Here is a 17,793-nt window from a genome sequence, read left to right as displayed (position 1 = left end):
TATATTGGAGGGCATGGAGGAGAAAAAAAAGCAACATATCCAGCGATAATCCCTGAATGTCATCTTGTCATCGTGCCTGCCGCTCCCTGGGTGGCAGTCAATCAAGTCTTCTGTCACACATGCATTACGTGGAACTACTCAGTGATGTCTTGGGTGATGTCCACTGCGTGTTCGTCACCATTGCGTGTCGTGCAGTAAGCAAAAATAGACAGTGAACTCACCCATTCATTTTCCTCTCCATCCAACCATGTGAGCTAATGAGCGAATTAAAGTGGAACGGAGTACAGGTCCACCTGCAGCCAGGATAATGTCTCCAATTGATGGCCACCCCTCCCTCTTCGTGACCTTTCAACCAGTTTCCCCTCAAGCACTTTCTGTATCTGTTTGACGTAATGTGAACAGGTTGTTGCTTTACAATGACTGCACATATTAAAAACAACATGCTTGCGGCTCTGGCACACAAGTGACTGCAATTAGAGCAAAATTAGAGGTACAATTCTGATTCATTACGGAATTATTGTTGTCATGGAGCGTTCAGCGCCACCATAAAAATAATCACACCCCATTAGGGGCAACGGGGTGGCGCAGCTAGTTAGCATGCCACAGCCGGCTGATGTGAACGTGTTTATTTACAACTGGCTGGTTTTTTGAATGCTCAACATTTGACGAGAACAAATTCACAGTTATGCCAATTTTCTTCTGAACCATCCTGCTTGATCAAAACAACAGGGCTTCCGTGGGTTCTCTCAGGGGACCGATCATGTCAGCCAGATATCAGAACACCCGTTAAGAGACACATACAGAGTCTTTTGAACACATTTGATTAGATTTGCAAATTACTTGAATTCCCACCGGAGTTGCCTTCAGGATAAAAAACATCTTCGGATGAAACTCCAACTGTGACTTCATCTTTGGATCATAGTACAAACTTCACTGTCGTGTATATCCTTGCTGTTGACTTTTAGGAAAACTGTCATCTCAAAAATATAAAAGTGTCTGATAAATATGCTCCAGAGAAGTGTCGGTTTAATGGACGTATCATACAGCCTTGATATATTGGAGGCAAACAGCATATGAATCAGACCGGGAAACAGAGTGAATATGAATCAGGACAGGTCCCCTCCCGAAGCATTTTGCCAGCTTCCCATCATTTATTATGATGATCTATGGCTGCTCTTTACATCCTGACTTGATATTCAGGCTCATGTGAGGTGTGGATCATTAGGGAAAGCTTTTACCATTAATAAGCCAGTGTTGTTTACATGACTAATAGGCCAAGAAGCAGTGAGGTTGAAGCATTTAGAGGAGGGCATTCATCTTCCCCACACCAGTTAACATCAACCAGAAGCTATTGGTATTTACTGGGCCATAGAGAATCCACTAGAGTGGACAGAAGGGCTATATAAATAAACTTGACTTGACTTGACAAAGATAAGGCAGGTTGTTCCACATACATTTACAAATTACGGCTGCTGACAAACTTTGAAGGGGCACGTTAAAATGTATATAGTTGTGATGGAATATGAAAGATTTTCCTGTAATTAAGTCAGTAATGCAATCTTTTTGTTGATTCTATCCATTCATTAGTGACTTGTTGATTTCATCTTAATTGTCATGACTGGGTCATGCCAGGGTTAAGTTTGGGTCATGCAAGGGTTATATTTGGGTCATGACCGTGAGGTCAAGTGTCTGTTTTGAACTGATTTAACCATCATCTGATTTCAACTGGAAAAACGCTATGTGATGTCAAGAATCTTTAATCCCTTTACGTGGTCAACAGCCAATCAGATAATGCCATGTCAGTCCTGTTAACCACATATCTAGCCACAGCCAATCCGATCGGCTGTCTATTTAAGCCAAACCGGGAAATGTGTGTTCATCGGATTATTACCGCTGTTCCTCTGTGCATCTCCGGAGCCCAAGTTAGCTTAGCGTCTCGTGATTCCCGATGCATTCTCGTTGTTTCTCGTCTAGTCAAGTTTGTTTTATGCCTCTCGATGTTATGCGAATAAAGAGTTAAAATCTTATTTGTGTCTGCGCTTTTGGGATCCAACCTCAGAACATAACAATCATATTGCCTCTATTACAAAACATTTGTGCCATGGCATGGGTAGCATAGTGCACCTGCTACCGTTCAAGCAGCAAGAGAATGTTCGGTTGTCAGCCAAGGCCTTAAAACTGGACCCCTGATGGTAGAAGTGTGGTGAGAACATCATCATTTATGTCAGTAAAACCTAAAAGTAATAATTCTTCCTTATACTTTCTTGTGTCTGTAATCTGTTTGAGTGTCTGGATTTGGTTATAGCATCATAATGATCAAAACAGAACTTCAGAAACACACCAGTCAATTCCAATAAAGAACTTCCTAGTTGAGGGGGAAAAAAAAAAAAAAAAAAAGATTTAAAACAGTGTCGTGTACTCATCCTTTAAACTGAAAACAGACAGAGGAGTCCTTACTGCAAGAGGACCGATATATTATAGTCTTGGTTTTGTTATTTCTGAACTCAACAACTAACAGCTTTGTTCAAGTGTATATGGAAAACACCAGGGACATTGAAAAATGTAAACAAGTATGAAACAGCAAAGGAACACGGACTTCTGAGGTGCTAACTGAAATGCTACACAAACATTTGGTTGCCGTCACAAGTTCAATGGACTTTGTGACTCTCTCAAAAAAATAAAATAAAATAAAAAAAAATAAAGAAAGAAGTCTATCGCTTCCTTGTGTGAAATACCACAACCTCACTTTTTCCCTTGCCCGTTTCCTCTCTGTGTATTATTATACTATACAGTAGTTGTGGTTCAATAAAATTAGATGTGGTTCCTGAAAAGGTTGTATCCTGATAATGGTTACAGTTTTGTTTTTTGTTTTTTTTAATTGCCACTAGTTGGTAAGCGTGTGAGGATCATGGACCAGTTGTGGAGGTGTGAGTCGCTGACTAATTTGTCAGTGATTTTCCAGCTCGGTGGCACGCCGTTGGGGGTGAGGCTGTAAACAAAGTGTTTTGAAAACCCACTTCCGGAAGGCTGTAACTGCGGCCAATTGAGGTTTCTTTGATAGAAGCAGAATAAAAATATCATTATGATATGTTTTTTATGCAGGTGGACACAATTCTTTAATGAATAAAAATGTAACATATCACAAACAGCACAAACAATTAGATGTTTGACATGCATGAAGATAATGTAATTAATTAATTAGATTACAAGTGTTGCAATTGCCAGATCGTGACGCAACAAAACACCCATGGGAGTTTGGCGATGTGTGTTGATCAACATTAAATAAATATTAGAGTCCTCTCATATATTTCTTCAGGGCTTGTCAAATCTATTCCACTGAAGTGTTTCTGGCAGGGTCTTTTAGCCCATGTGGTGTTTTTCCCTTTCATTTGCAACCCAACTATACATCCACAAACATTACACACATGCAGAGAAGATTTTACACAAACCAAACCATATGCTGACAAATAAAGGCACTCATTAAAAGCTTTTGGTGAAAGGTTAAAGTAAGCAGATGCTTCATTTGTCCTTTAAAAAATGGGAGGAAGTGAACTTTACTACCGTGATGGAATGCTGATAAGGAAGACGGAGACAATTTTATGATTGCATTACATGAATGGAAACCACACTATGATCAGATTGTGATCAACTCTATAAAAGTTGGAGGAACACAAAGACTAAAACAGTTCCTGTTTAATGTTTGAATGAAAATCATTCAATCCTGTTGCTGCAGCAGATATTGTTCCGGAAGGCAACTGTTATTAGATAGACAACAGAAGAGGAATCAGGTAGTCCATGTTATTGGATATATCATAGTGTCTCCATTTTTAAACCGGCAAAGTTTATGCTACGAGAGAGGAAATAATTTCAGTATTTCAACATCTGTCCATTGATGGAACAAAAACACTCATTTCCACACTTAAGGATCCTATTCTGCCCTTGAATACAACCATGACCACAAACTAGCGGTAAATGTCTAAATTGTTGCCCAAGCAAGAGGTACAGCTTTTCAACATTTTGGCATTTTACGACCACAAACATAAATATCGGTATTGGTACTCGCCCATCCCTAGTAATACTCTAGATCAACTGATGAAGAACGTGTCGCACTGAAAGGGAGCATATCGCCACCTGTCCTTGGGGAGGTGAACACAAGTTAGGCCAAAGATCGAATTTTCACTGTGCAGTGAAACCCAGCCGGGACAGTGTAATTGACCTGCAAATGAGCCCACAAATACGAGCTACTTTTAAAGCCCCATTGGTGTAGACTGGGATTCAGCCAGGTGCAAATCAGTATAACTCAATTTGCATTCTTGTGGGATGAGAATACACACAGTCGCATTGACTATGCTCCCTGTTCAGTCATGTATAGACAATATCATGCAGGCTTTACTACAATCACGGAGGGGATATGTCTGAATGATGGAGAAAAAAAATCCATCAGGCTCCTACAAGATGCTAATATCTCTTTTGTGTCTGTAACTGACAGATTGCAATTTTCTCATTGTTCTCGCTGTAACAGAGCAAAGCGATGGAAAAGTGAGGTGAAAAGCCGTGTAGAGATAAGTTATTTTTGTGTACAAGCTGACAGTTAACTGAGATAGTTACTGAGCTGGAATCGTTGATGAGACTGTGGGATGTGTCTGTCCACTTTATGGATCACTGGGATTATTTTAGAAATGCGTCCATGCCTCAGACCCAGGCAGGAAAGAGAGAAGCTTAACTTGTCATCCCTTTAGAGAACGATGTAATTAACAGGCTCTGATGAGTAGCTCAATCTCCACACACATACAAGGAGAGTGGCCTGGATTTGGAGGAAAAGTGTGTGCTTGTGTGTTTGAGAGCAAGATCGAGAGAGTGAGGCAAAAAAGAGCAACAGCAAACAATGTGACGTTCACTTGTCCTTGAGAACAACCTTGTAGCCTATATATTCTACTATAGGGCAAAGTGTTTCTGAGCTATTATGTTCTCATTTAGAAACATAACTTGAAGGTAAACGTATCTGTCTGGAAAGCTTCTTTCTTTTATTTTATTTTTTTTCAAATGCATGAGACAAACATGCAAAGGACATGACGGATTTAGCTCAGTCACTTGTTGGAGAGATGGAAGTGCTAACGTCACGACTCCTGTGGTGGCAGGGAGCCCTGCCGCATTTCCTCCTATGTCCCTCGAGGATAAATATTTGAATCTGATTATCTGCGTTATTTTTGTCTCCACCGGTGACGTTGTCTGGCAGCACTAGTGGAAACACATTAAAACACAGGAGCAGAGTGGTCTATCTTGAATGTAAGACAGTGATGGGGTACTAACGCCTTTTACAATGCATGGCTACACAATGTTGGACTATTTCATTACCAGCAAAAATATGTTATCAAGTGAATGTGGTGATGCACCACTGTGTGCACTTGTGAAACATCTTTAATTCATAAGGGCTAGCATATATAGAAACATACAAAGACATTCTGTATTTATGGACATTTTTATGTTTTACTGGCGCTTTCATTTTACAGATAACACTCCTACAACTTGCTATTAGAGGAAATGCTCTTCTAGTTACAAATGTTTAAGATTGTACATGGAGAATTTAATCTTTGTGTCTTTGAAAGATATGAGTTCACATACAGTACCTATTTTTTTTTTTTAATTAAATACAAACTGTTTAGCTTGAAATTTATCACAATTGCATTTTAACTAGGCACTATTTCTTCCTTGTGGCAGATTAGAAGAGCCTCACCTTTTCACCCTATTGATTTTCAAATGGATTCACGTTTGTTTCTTATTTCTTATTAGTTATTAGTCCTATTGGTGAGGGAAATACGTCAAGACGTCATGTAATCGTTCTCTTCTATATTAACTCATTCACTCCCAGTCATTTTCACTGAAGCAACCCCATTTGCTCCCAGCTGTTATACTGGATTTGACTGATTTTGCCCAAAGAAAACATGGACGCTACCAAAAGACCTACCAAAAGAATGATTAGAGTCTCTTCTTTCATCAAGAAAAAAAAAAGTATTTTTGTATTTTTTTTCTGTTTTGGAGCAATTAGCATTAGAATATATCTAAGTTTCATCATTATTCACAAACCTGTTTAAAACACTGGGGCGAAAGAGCTTGTTGCAACATGGCCCTGGTTGATCTCTTATACTCTGTTGCTACCTGCTGGCCATTTTTTGTAAGAACTACCAGTGCTTTAAGCAGCCTCTTCAGGTCAGAGGCTGCATCAAAGCCTTCTGTATGCTCTAGCATAAAAAATAAAAAAAAACATTACAAAAAAAACAAAACAAGAGACCATGGCGATATTAAAAATAGAAAGTTTTTATATGTTTTTGGGAGCAAATGAGTTAAGCATCATAATCTCATTCTGAACATTCACAGACTTTTATTGTCCACCATATGTTATATCATGAGCCAAACGCTGCATATTATATGCATTCCACACAGCAAGAAGAGGCACTAGCCATCAGCTAGCTCACAAGCTAACAGCCTTCCAGGGCTCATCTCGTCACCTCCTCATTTGGGAATTTCAATCTCAACACTGAGCTACTCTCTAAATCAGGGGTGTCAAACTCATATTAGCTCAGGGGCCGCATGGAAGAAAATATATTACCAAGTGGGCCACATCGGTAAAATAACGGTATATAACTTATATACGATTACCGTCATTTATACGCAGATTTTCGTGGACCAGCCCCAAATTACAGAACTCAAGTGTAATTATGTTGTTCCGAAGAATAACACAAATGCTAATGGAACGCGGCAACACTTTCCCGGTATACGTTCCGGACGTGTTAAATCGACCTGTTTTGCATATATGTTGTATGCATTCCCAGAATGCATTGCCTGGCGTATTTAATGACGTTATAAGGACGCTAATCCTTGTCATATCAATTTGTGTTAACAGTAATTGAATTTGTGTCGTATTTAACACATTTATGTTGGTCTATGATTTAAAATAATAATAATAACAATTAAACAAACCATAACTTTAAGTTGTGTGAAAAAAATGACATCCAGGACAATTCCCCCGTACGTTGCATTGCTCGTCTGAGGACTGCTTGTGAAATTACAAATTTTATATATTTTGATTGTGGCCGGCTGATTAATTAGTCCCACATTACAATGTTATTTATTTATTTTATTTTTTTAAACTTTACAAAATCATCTCGCGGGCCGGATTAAACCCCTTTGCGGGCCTGATCCGGCCCGCGGGCCTTATGTTTGACACCACTGCTCTAAATGGTGGCATTCAGTCAAGATGCATATTAAGGGTCCAGGCTTAGGTAGCTGGCTAACTGCACTCTAGAGTGGTAGAAGTGGACCTAGTAATAACAACTTGGTAGCTCACAATTGCGGTGTATAACCACTAATGTGTACAGAGGTGATCTAGTTATTAAGTAGCAAGGAGAGCTGACATGCCAGACACCCAAATAGGTTATGTTGCTTTCTTTTCGCTACGGCCCAAAAATAAATAAGTAAATAAACAGGAAACTGAGGATATATATCCAAATTACCAGTAGTACTCCACAGGTGTCAGTCTTTGCACTTTTTAAGCAATTATCTACAAACTGTTCAAAATTTAACAAGGTCTTTAAAACAACTGGATCCATTATCTTCTGTTGCAAATGGAACACGTGGTAGTCAATAGAAACCTATATGTAAGGCCAGGTGGATCAGTGATTGCTTCAGTAATAGGCTGACCTTTGACAAGCAGCACAGAATTGTTGGCAATTTAATAAAATCCAAGACATGCTGGGGAGTCTTAATTAACTTGATGTCACTGGGCCCTTCTTCAAGGGCACCTTGACAGTGCTAAGGAAACAGACAGCCGTCTTTCCAGTATTGTAGTTGGGTCTACAGTGGATCTTGAAAATTCATACCCCACCAAACACACGCTTTGTATTTTTATACAGCAAATGTTCCCGAAGAGGTCTGATGATACAATCTAATCAATTGGATGCTCTTTATTTATCCAAACTCATTTGAAATGTAAACGAGACCATTGGGACATTAACCCAAGCAATTTATCAATATTGAGACAGCATTGAGAGCACTTAGTGGGAGACTTGTAAAACTCGTCGGGGACAGTTTTATGAAGGATTGATATGAAGTCATCTTTTAAACATTTAATAGTAGGAAATGAACGTGAGTAAATAAGGGTAAAATTTTGTCATTTACTGAACACGTAAGCCATAAACAAAAACCCGGCAGTAAAAAACTACGGCAGTACTGATGACCAAATCTGTTAAATTTGTTAATCTGCTAATTTTGCTTGGCAAGTTTAGCAATCGTACCTGATTTAGTTGGGTTTGTTCCAACATTATACATAATTACCCCCTCCCTTCCAACAAACTCTGATCCAAATTCAATAGGCATGAAGAGCACCATGATCCTGTAATAACTTTCCCTGTCTGCAATGATCTACAGTCTCATACATCGACACTTTATTCAACAAGTTTGCCCAAACTGTCCATGTTTAAGCGGACCTGAAGTAGAAGTGAAAATATGTAAATAAATAAATTCTAAGGATAGCGCAATAGTTTATATCTGGATTTATGATTTGATTTGTAGTACATAATTTCTCACAGATCCTAAGTACTTAGTGCAGTTACTTTGCTGGAGAAATGCTATCAAACTCATTATTTTGAGTTGGATCACAGCTCCATGGTCCTAAAATATTGTTTTACGTTTTCACAGATTCTCATAGTCATTTTTTAAACAGAAACCCCAAACTGTCCTTTTCAAAAACTTTCACTTTTAGACCCTTTTTTTTTTTTTTCTTCCAAGCCGCCAAAACACAAACAACAAAACGTTTCATTTCTAGTTGAAAGTAGTGTCAGGAAAACAAACAAACCAAGAGACAGGACTGCTCAACAAAGTTACAGTAGATGCCTTCTTTTTCTATTTATTTTTTTATTTTTTTTACTAAAGGACATTTTGCTGCAGCCCGTGAAGCATGCAAGCCACTGTCAATTCTTATCTATTCACTTGAGATCCTGATATGGGAGGATCTAATACATTTTCAACATATTAACCGGCCAGTGAGGCCTCAGACGTCATCACTGTCAGACTGCAACTACAGTTTATGTGTTGGGGAACTGGGAATTCAATGCCAGTTATGATGTTACTGAGGAACACTAAACAAACACTTATTTTGAAAAATCCAATCCAGGTGTCTTTGCAGCGATAACACACACAATATGTGAAATATGTACCAACCACAGGTAAATCTATGTGCACCCATGTGTCAAATTAAGCTTCTTCGGAATCCCCAGGGCCCTTTTTTATATTCCCACTCTATCCATCATTGCTTTTGTTGCTTACTGTGCTTTTGTTGCTATTTCTGCCTTCCAAGGGTGGCAGTCACCTTCTAATCTTCTGAGAACCCTCCCGATGCATTCTCAGCGCACAGCAAATTTGCACCAACAATATGAGGCAACAGAGCAACCGCACTAACATAGAGCACAAGCGAAAAGCCTCCTACCTTGGTCTTCATCTTTGAAGTTCAAAGTCAAATAATGGCAAAAGTAGCAGATTTTTCTTACTTGGTTGTCAAAGCAAATTTATTTTTAAACCATCATTGTGTTGAATATAAATTTACAACAATGAAAATGCATTTATTATGGACTTAGTTCAGTGTTCTGGGCAACACATCATCATACTACCCAAAACCTCGAAGTACCTCACATAATCACAATTTAATGAGAAGCAAATTAATACATATTCAAATACCCTTTATTTAATATATTTTTTTGGCTTTTTGAGTGTTTTTGGAATGCATTTCTTCCAAGCCACAGAGCAGCCCCAATAAGACTGTTTGAAAAACCAGAATGTGAAATTAGAAGAAAAATAGGCTGCGATCGATGAAGTAAGTCACATTGCAAAATCTTTTAAGTTAAGGTGATTGTGTTACCGATTTCTGGTCAAATGGTAAAAAATAAAAAATATTAATAAAATAAATAAAATAATAAAATAACAAAAAAATAACCAGTAACATATTGTGTTCAAGTTTAGAGGTACAATGGAACTCCGCTATTCGTGGTGGGAAGAAAGGGGGAAAAAAACATCCGGTAATAATAATAATAATAATAATAATAATAATAATAATAATAATACGTTTTTTGTTTTTTTTTAAATATTGTATAAACAGTTCTGAAAACAGATTAATAGATGGGAAAAAAAATTGTCAGCGTGTACCAAATCATGTGCACGCACTGGTTGACAGTCTTAGATCAAATTTCTGATTAAAATAAACTGTGTTGCACTCACAGAACAGTTTAGAGTAGTTTAAAATGATTACTTCTATCTTGAATGGTGAGTATGGTACGTGTTATCTGGGCACTCTCTTAGGTCCACACTGGAGAATAAATAAAGATGTTTGTGGTCACTTCGATTGCCAGAGCTTGTTTACCATCCTCCACTATGACATCATCCTGCAACTGACCTTCAAACATCTTAAGCCATCTATTCCCAGTCCACTGCATCACTGCTGGGACTACATTACATTACATTACATTACATTACATTACATTACATTATATTATATAGACAGACAGACAGACAGACAGACAGACAGACAGACAGACAGACAGACAGATAGATAGATAGATAGATAGATAGATAGATAGATAGATAGATAGATAGATCAGACGGTTAAACCAACAAAAACAAACTTTCCGCATATTCCTCACTTTAGTTAGGAAACAAAGAACTTGATGTCCTTGAGTTTGCCCATTGCTGCATCCTAATTTAAAATCATAATTTCCACCGTCAGGAAGTACATATTCTGCCAAAAAACTTTTTTTTTTTTCTTTCATGCCATTTGTTTCCCATACACACACGTACACAAGCGGTGACACACTCGTTAGTCATTCTGTCATAAAAGCAATGTCAGCATGAACAATAAACATGGCTTATCCGAAACAAGGTTTTTTTATGCGATTAAAAAAAGTGATGTTGGCAGGCAGCGCCTCTAACAATAGGTTTTGCGCACACAGACACACAAGCAGGGAGGGAGAGCACTCCATTTAAATTAGCAGCACACAAGTTACTTGGATTTGCCGGAATACAGTGATAAAGCTGCAAAATTAGCCTACCTATCAGACAATCTGAAGCTAAAACAAACACGAGGCCGCCGAGCAGCATACAGGAGTGCCGTTCAAAGAGGGACGCGAGATGGGCATGACCAGGAGCTTGAAAGGAGGTGGAAAGGAGATTCGAAAGAGAAAAACATCAATATTTGCTTGGTCACCCACACACTAATGATGTTGCGAGTCATGTGTGCAGGATGCAAAGTATGATGGAAAATAGTTCAGTGCAAGGTTGGGGTAAAACGTTTATGGCTAGCTGGTGCAAATGCACGGAGATTCCATGATTTGAAATATGCCCCAAGTCCAAATGGTCTATAGCCTATTACTATAGGACAATTACCCAAAACATAAGAAACTGAATCATGAATCATGAATATGCTTGCCAGCATATTTGACTCTTTTCACCTCTGCATACATCAATTAAATTAGGTATACATTACAATGTGACTTTCAAAAGCAACATAATTAATTAGTGTGTAAACGACATGTAGTCTTAGGTAATCATCTCCATGTCACAAAGCTTAATCAGCAAAGCTCTCTCAAGGGGATGTCACAAAGAGTTGGGCTTGCGAGGTCTCAAGGAGAAATAAGTTCGAGGTGAAAGTTGGGAAAGAGCAACTTCAGGACACAAAACAGAGGAACACTCCTGCATGAGTCTCAAAATAATTTCAATGACAAGCAAGGTTCTTTGCTTCATTTATGTAGCCTAATTGTATTTATGTTCCCCCTTTCATGTACACATTTTCTGAGGTTCTATCTTGAATGATAGCTAAAGAAAGAAGAAACAGCTAAAGTCCTGATCTTAGATTAGCACAACGTAATTGTTCATTGTGTTTAGCCTATAAAAAGAGTCATATTTCGTCTGAATGTTGGAGCTGCTTTATTTGTTTTCACGGCGTTTGATGACTGCAAATAGTGTTTGATGGTACCAAGCTGTAAAGTCTGAAAACATCTTGTCTGTTCATTAAACTGAGATAGCTAGAAGGTGTTTTATTGTTGTCTCTAACAATAATTCAAATGGCCACAGCTTTTATTATGTTATTTAATTAAACTTGAGTAAAAGACTCAATCGTGAGGGTCAACATATTCCAAAATGAAAGCTCAACTCCTAGAACACATGTACTGATATGTATTTTTATTTTTATTTTTTTTTTAATTGACAGCTTTCCAACTTCCCAGTCATACCCCTTTGTTGTGCAGACTTAACATAGGACATCATTAGCTACCATGCTAACAAGTACTGACATGCTAGCAGTCTGGGAGCTTAAACACTAACGCTAACATTAATGAAAAATCACTATGATGTTCAACTTGAGCCATGTCACCACAGCCATGTTGCTCCCAGCTTATCTGCAAATAAATCTAAAGAATGGAAAGAACTAGAAAACTTTTATTTTTTCTGGTGAAAGAAGGGACTCTACTTTTTCTTTTGATGTTTATACTATGTTTACACACAGTCAGTAATGCATTATAAACTCGAATATTGGCAATATTCAGGTTTTGTATGCACAGACATGCAAAAAAACATGATGTGAATGGTGAAATTTGTTATAATAATACGTCTTGGGAGTAAATGACGTGATCGGTGAAATCTGTTGTAATATGTCTGAAAGGAAACAAAAACTGAATATTAAGACCCCTGGGTTATCCCTTTTCTAGTCTTATATTTGGGTATAAATGGCTATCGGGTTACCGCCTTTGAATGGGGCATTGGTTTGTGTTCTGCACATGCTCTACCTGCTCGGAATCTTGGTCTTTTGAGCACAGGAAGTACTTGTTGACGCGGCAGTACTCACTGGAAATACACAAGCAAAGATAAACAAAAATGGTAAAACTTGGACAGAGCGGAACAACACATTTTGGCGCAAGTAGGTAACAGAGTATACTTAATTGGTGTGGCGAGTAACATGAAAATAAAGCATTTTATCGATGGTAGAAAAGAAGAAGTGGATATGATGTCTGTTTGTGTCATGACACTGTCCATGAGTCGCGGTTTAGATGGGGGTCGATCTCCTTATAATGCATAGGGGAGTAACTCTCAGAGGGCTTTTAACGGGCTGTTCCAGTTCTTTCCGAAACCAGTATTTTCATTCTAACTCGAATATTAATATAATTGAAACATAATCATTGTCATTGAACACAACATTCTATGCATCTATGAAAGATCAGTCAAAATGCTCTTAAACAGAACTCAGTATGTTGTCAAAATATCCAAACATAGTGCTAAGATTTAATTTGTGCTAAAATGTAATTTCTAACCCATCCATGGATCTTCTGATGCTCATCAAGGTACAAACCATTACTCAACCTGAGAGCAGTTGGCTCCGAAATTCACACATTCATGTGGCAACATACACAAAGAGGGCGGTGAGCCTGTGATGCCAGTGAATTTTAAGTTTCTATGACTCGTCGCCACATAGACAGAAGGAGGGGTGGTTCCACCAATGGTTGTGTGGATGCATAATTAACAGTCTGGTTTGGCACCTGACAGCCTCAGAGGTCACGGTGTCCTCTCCTTTTCGCCAGGCGCCAATCAGCCTCTCCGGATCACCCGAGCACGTCCTTGTCCCAACAGCAGATTGCCCAGAGGACATCAGTCACATTATACCGCCTGGACTGCAGCGCAGACTCACACAAAGGCGACAGCAGCAGCAGAGATAGCTGGAGATGGAGCACTGGGGTGATGTCTCACAATTGATACCGGAATGTCACTCGGGACAGATGGGACACAAAACAAAAGACACCCTTGCGCAAGGATGCAACCTACCACATGCAAAGGCATCGCCCTGACGTTATGGATCAGAGAAGAATGATGGATACGCACTCAATCACCAATGCTTATGCAAAGCTGGATGGATTCATCTATCTCCCGAATAAGGATTTGCTGCAGTAATTCTGCTGATAGGTGCATATATGTTACTTTTAAATGTCAGCACCTCTCAGGTCATTTTAATTGTGTTTCTAGAAATGCCACAGCATGTGTCACCGGATTTAATTTAGCCTGGGCATTCCCTGGTATTTTGTTGAGAGATGAGGAATATGTTTCCCAATAAATAAATAAAAAGTAAAATATGATATGAACTTTAGTTTGCGCAGCCCTACCTAACCTCAAGTGGTAAGATTCAGCGCCTCTGTCGTCGCCTTCACATTAGTTCTGCTGCAGGAAGACTAAAGAGCTCCAAGTCAGCGATACCTTCAGTTTGATGGAAGTTCTAAGGCTACTTCAGAGCCCTCACCAAACAAACCATTTGTTCCCACTCTTTCTGCACCTCTAAATCTCTGGGCTCCTATTGACCTGGGGCCGGGCCTCAACACAATACTGAAAGACTCCTTTGAGAGGAGCGGTGCAGCAGGCAGCAGTAGGAGGGGTTTGAGTGTGGGGAAAGCAGGGTTGGGACACTGTGAGTTGATGGTCCCTTAGCTCCTGATTCACTGCTCCGAGTGATAGGCCCTGGGAGATGAAAGACCCTCGCACTCTGTGAATTCACTGCCAGACAGGTCCCACAAAACGAGATGTGGTAAGACTGGACTTCCTTTAAGAGCACAGAATGAATGCTTTCAACAGTCCAGCCCCGTTGTCTCTTCTCCGAAAGCTGCTGCTTGACTTTGTTTAATGAACTGAATGGAGTGGATAGTTGATATAGTTGGGGCTCAATTAATTGGCTTGATTTTGATGGTTTAGAGCGGTAATGAGATTACAGAATATATAAATCATGTTATCACACTAACCATCAAATCCAAATAATTATCACGAGCCTGTTTATCATGTCTCCTCCATGCTTCTTGAGAGTGTTTTCATTTTGTATGTGTGTGACTATCTCATTAAATACATTCTTGAGATATAAGCACTGCATGGTAGCAATAAACTCGTTTCACAGAAAGCAGCAGTTGAGCAAATAGTGAACAAAATCTGTCGGAAAAAAAATTGAAGTTTACTGTCATGCTAAACATAAACAAAGAAAATTACATGTTGTTTTTGTAAAAGAACCAATGTTGCCTTAATTGGTCCCCACTAGCTTATTGCTACCATGACATTCAATGTCAATGGCATGCGAACAATTAACATTGGGAGTTTTGGAACAACACATATTGACAGATAAAATAACAATACTCACAGCCAGGCCTATGAAAAGTGACTATTATGACAGCAACGGAGTCATGCAAAATAGTACTTGTAGCAGTTTGTTCTTCTACGTTTGTATCAACATGACTGTTGTACAGTACTGCCTTCTAGTGGCAAAAATGGGCACATCAGAAGGAGCAACACCATGAACTAAGTTTGTAGCATTAAATCATGACACGGGAACTTTTTAATTCTTTACATTCTATTTAATTATGTTATGACTCCATGTTTTAATAAAGCACAATATTACAGTTGACTAAGTTTACTTAAAAACTGATTTTGACTGGAGGCACGAACAAATAAATGGCATTTCCATTCATTTCAATGGAGAAAGATAATTTCAGAAATGAATGTTTCAAGTTATGAGCATGGTCCTAGAACCAGTTAAACTTGGATTTATGTTGTACCTTTTGAAATATGTTACATTCCAGTTAACAGTCCTGTTTGGCTAGTCAAGGTTGTGTTGAACTGGATAAACGAAGCAAAACAAATCAATGCATGTGCCTCTTGCTCCGCCAATAGTGAAGTTGTTTGCTGGGTTGCACCATGCAAAATGTGCTTCATTCAGGAATTGTCTCATCTAGACGATAAAGACTGGATTTATTTGACAACACGCATCAAACGACACCATCTGTAGGTTGGGATACACTTGCTCTGTTGCTTTGAAGGCCTCTGTGGGCCATCCTTCAGTACTAATGTGAAAACAACACCACAAAGCAGGTTGTGTTTTTCATTTCTGTGTGGCACACAACCCCATTCTGGACTTGTGTTTGCCAACAAAAGCTAAAGGAAAGCGGACCACACAACCCCTCTGACCTCTCTTGCCTTGTTTTCTTTCACTCTTCCCGCCAAGTCTTCTTTCTTGAACTTTTGGGTGCCTGCTTGTGACTCAGCTAAGATGTGGCTTGTTTTGTTTTTCACTTAAAAGTGCGTTTAATCCTTTAGAATGAATGTGGTTGGCTGGTCAGTCTGGATCAACACGACTCTTTTTGTCCTACTTTGAAAATAAAGATGTGCCTTGGTACTGGCAAGTGCTCTATAAGGATGTTTGTTGAAATTACATAAAATGACTCATCCGGAAGTTTGAAATGGAGATGTGAAGCTGACAAGTTCACGGTTAACAATGGAGACAGGAGAGCAAGACCTACTTTTGAGCCATGAATGGAATAAATCATCTTAAATTAGCCATAAATAATATGCACACATTCAAGTAAAGTTTATGTAGTTTTATGCATCCTGTCACCAAAACAGAGGTTGCCAACCTTTTTGAAATGACTTCTTGACTAATATTTAATGTGGAAGAAAAAAACAAATTTGAGTAAGCTCGGTGTGGTTTAGCAATTGAACATGATTTCAGGCGGACGCTATATTGATGTTGGTGGCAACAGTTCAGGAAGACGAGTCAGCCACCACTCTGATATGCTGCCACAAACAACTTCAAAATAAAGTGTTTCACCCCAGTATGCTTCGCTTTCTTTCTGTAAATCTCAGTAAATCCTGAGCTAACCAAAGCCACGTAAAATGTGCTAAAATAAACTAAGTAAAAGGTAATTACAGCTACCTTGTGGCAACTGTTTTTCCTTAACTCATTCACTGCCAATGACGACTATAGACGTAAAAAATCCAAGCAAACAGCCAGTGCAAATTTTGACAAGAAATTTGAATTTTGTTTTAGTTATTCATTGTTTTCATTCATAGTTATTAATCCTCATTGTTATTAATAACAACGATGGAAACAATTTCATTTCTAAGTGCTACCATCGTGCATAGTGATTGGTCTTGGTCTTACTGAGACCACAAACTGGGTCTCGACCTCCAGAAGTCAATTGCTCCTTATTTTTGTCAACTAAAGTTGGATTAAAACTCAAATACAATTAGGTGACTAAGTTATGACTAAGGCTTTAATTAAATTTAGTCAGAAGACTATAACTAAAACTAAATTTCTTTTTTTTTTTTTTTTCAAAATTAACACTGGCCGTTTGCTTGGATTTTTGACGTCTATAGTTGTCATTGGCAGTGAATGAGTTAAGGAAAATCTATTGGTTTCTACTTGAGCTGAGGTATTTATTTGTTGATGATGCACCTGGCGAACAATTGAGGCAAGGAATGCGTAAAAGCAGAGGTCAATAATATGTCAACAATATTTTAATGGATACCAAGTTAAACAATCTTAAAATAATGTCAAAAGTTTAAATATGACACAGAATATATGATCAAACAGTCTTGCAGAAGTTAATTTAAAAATACCACTTTCCAATTAAATCTTCCCAAAATAGAGATGATGAAATGTAGGGTAAGTACTTTAGAATCAAGTTTCAATATACTGCACGTTAAGATATAAAGTTCATAGGTTGGACTTGATTAAACTATGCACAAAATGTGTTCTGACAACTTTATAATGCAACAGTAGTTGAAGATGATATTTCAAAACTTATTTTGACAGAGTAAACAACTGAATGACGAGTCAAGGAGAGCGCACAGCTTTCTCTGAGTTACATCTGCTGAAATAAATAAATAAATCCAAAAAGCTGTCATTACGCTGCTTAAGAAAAGTACTGTTTTAGGCAAGAAGCCAGACACAAA

The 17,793-nt window shown here is 38.5% G+C and overlaps 1 long non-coding RNA gene across 2 annotated transcripts in view; it reads right to left on the bottom strand.

Annotated features, from left to right (window-relative positions):
- Positions 1-17,793, bottom strand: part of LOC144017622 (uncharacterized) — a 200,358-nt gene that overhangs the window by 91,648 nt on the left and 90,917 nt on the right. The window contains exons 4-5 of one of the 2 annotated variants that reach the window (XR_013283221.1): positions 12,825-12,882; positions 12,594-12,693 (exon numbers count right to left, since the gene is read on the bottom strand). The exons of the other annotated variant lie outside the window; for it this stretch is intronic. This is a non-coding gene — a long non-coding RNA (uncharacterized LOC144017622). Of the gene's footprint in view, positions 1-12,593; positions 12,694-12,824; positions 12,883-17,793 lie in introns of those variants that run through there. 2 annotated transcript variants of the gene reach the window in all.

The sequence above is a fragment of the Festucalex cinctus genome, chromosome 4 (assembly GCF_051991245.1).
Source record: "Festucalex cinctus isolate MCC-2025b chromosome 4, RoL_Fcin_1.0, whole genome shotgun sequence".
Classification (NCBI taxonomy): Eukaryota; Metazoa; Chordata; class Actinopteri; order Syngnathiformes; family Syngnathidae; genus Festucalex; species Festucalex cinctus.
Note: the sequence above shows the minus strand (reverse complement) of the source record. Positions and strands in the feature narration are given on the sequence as shown.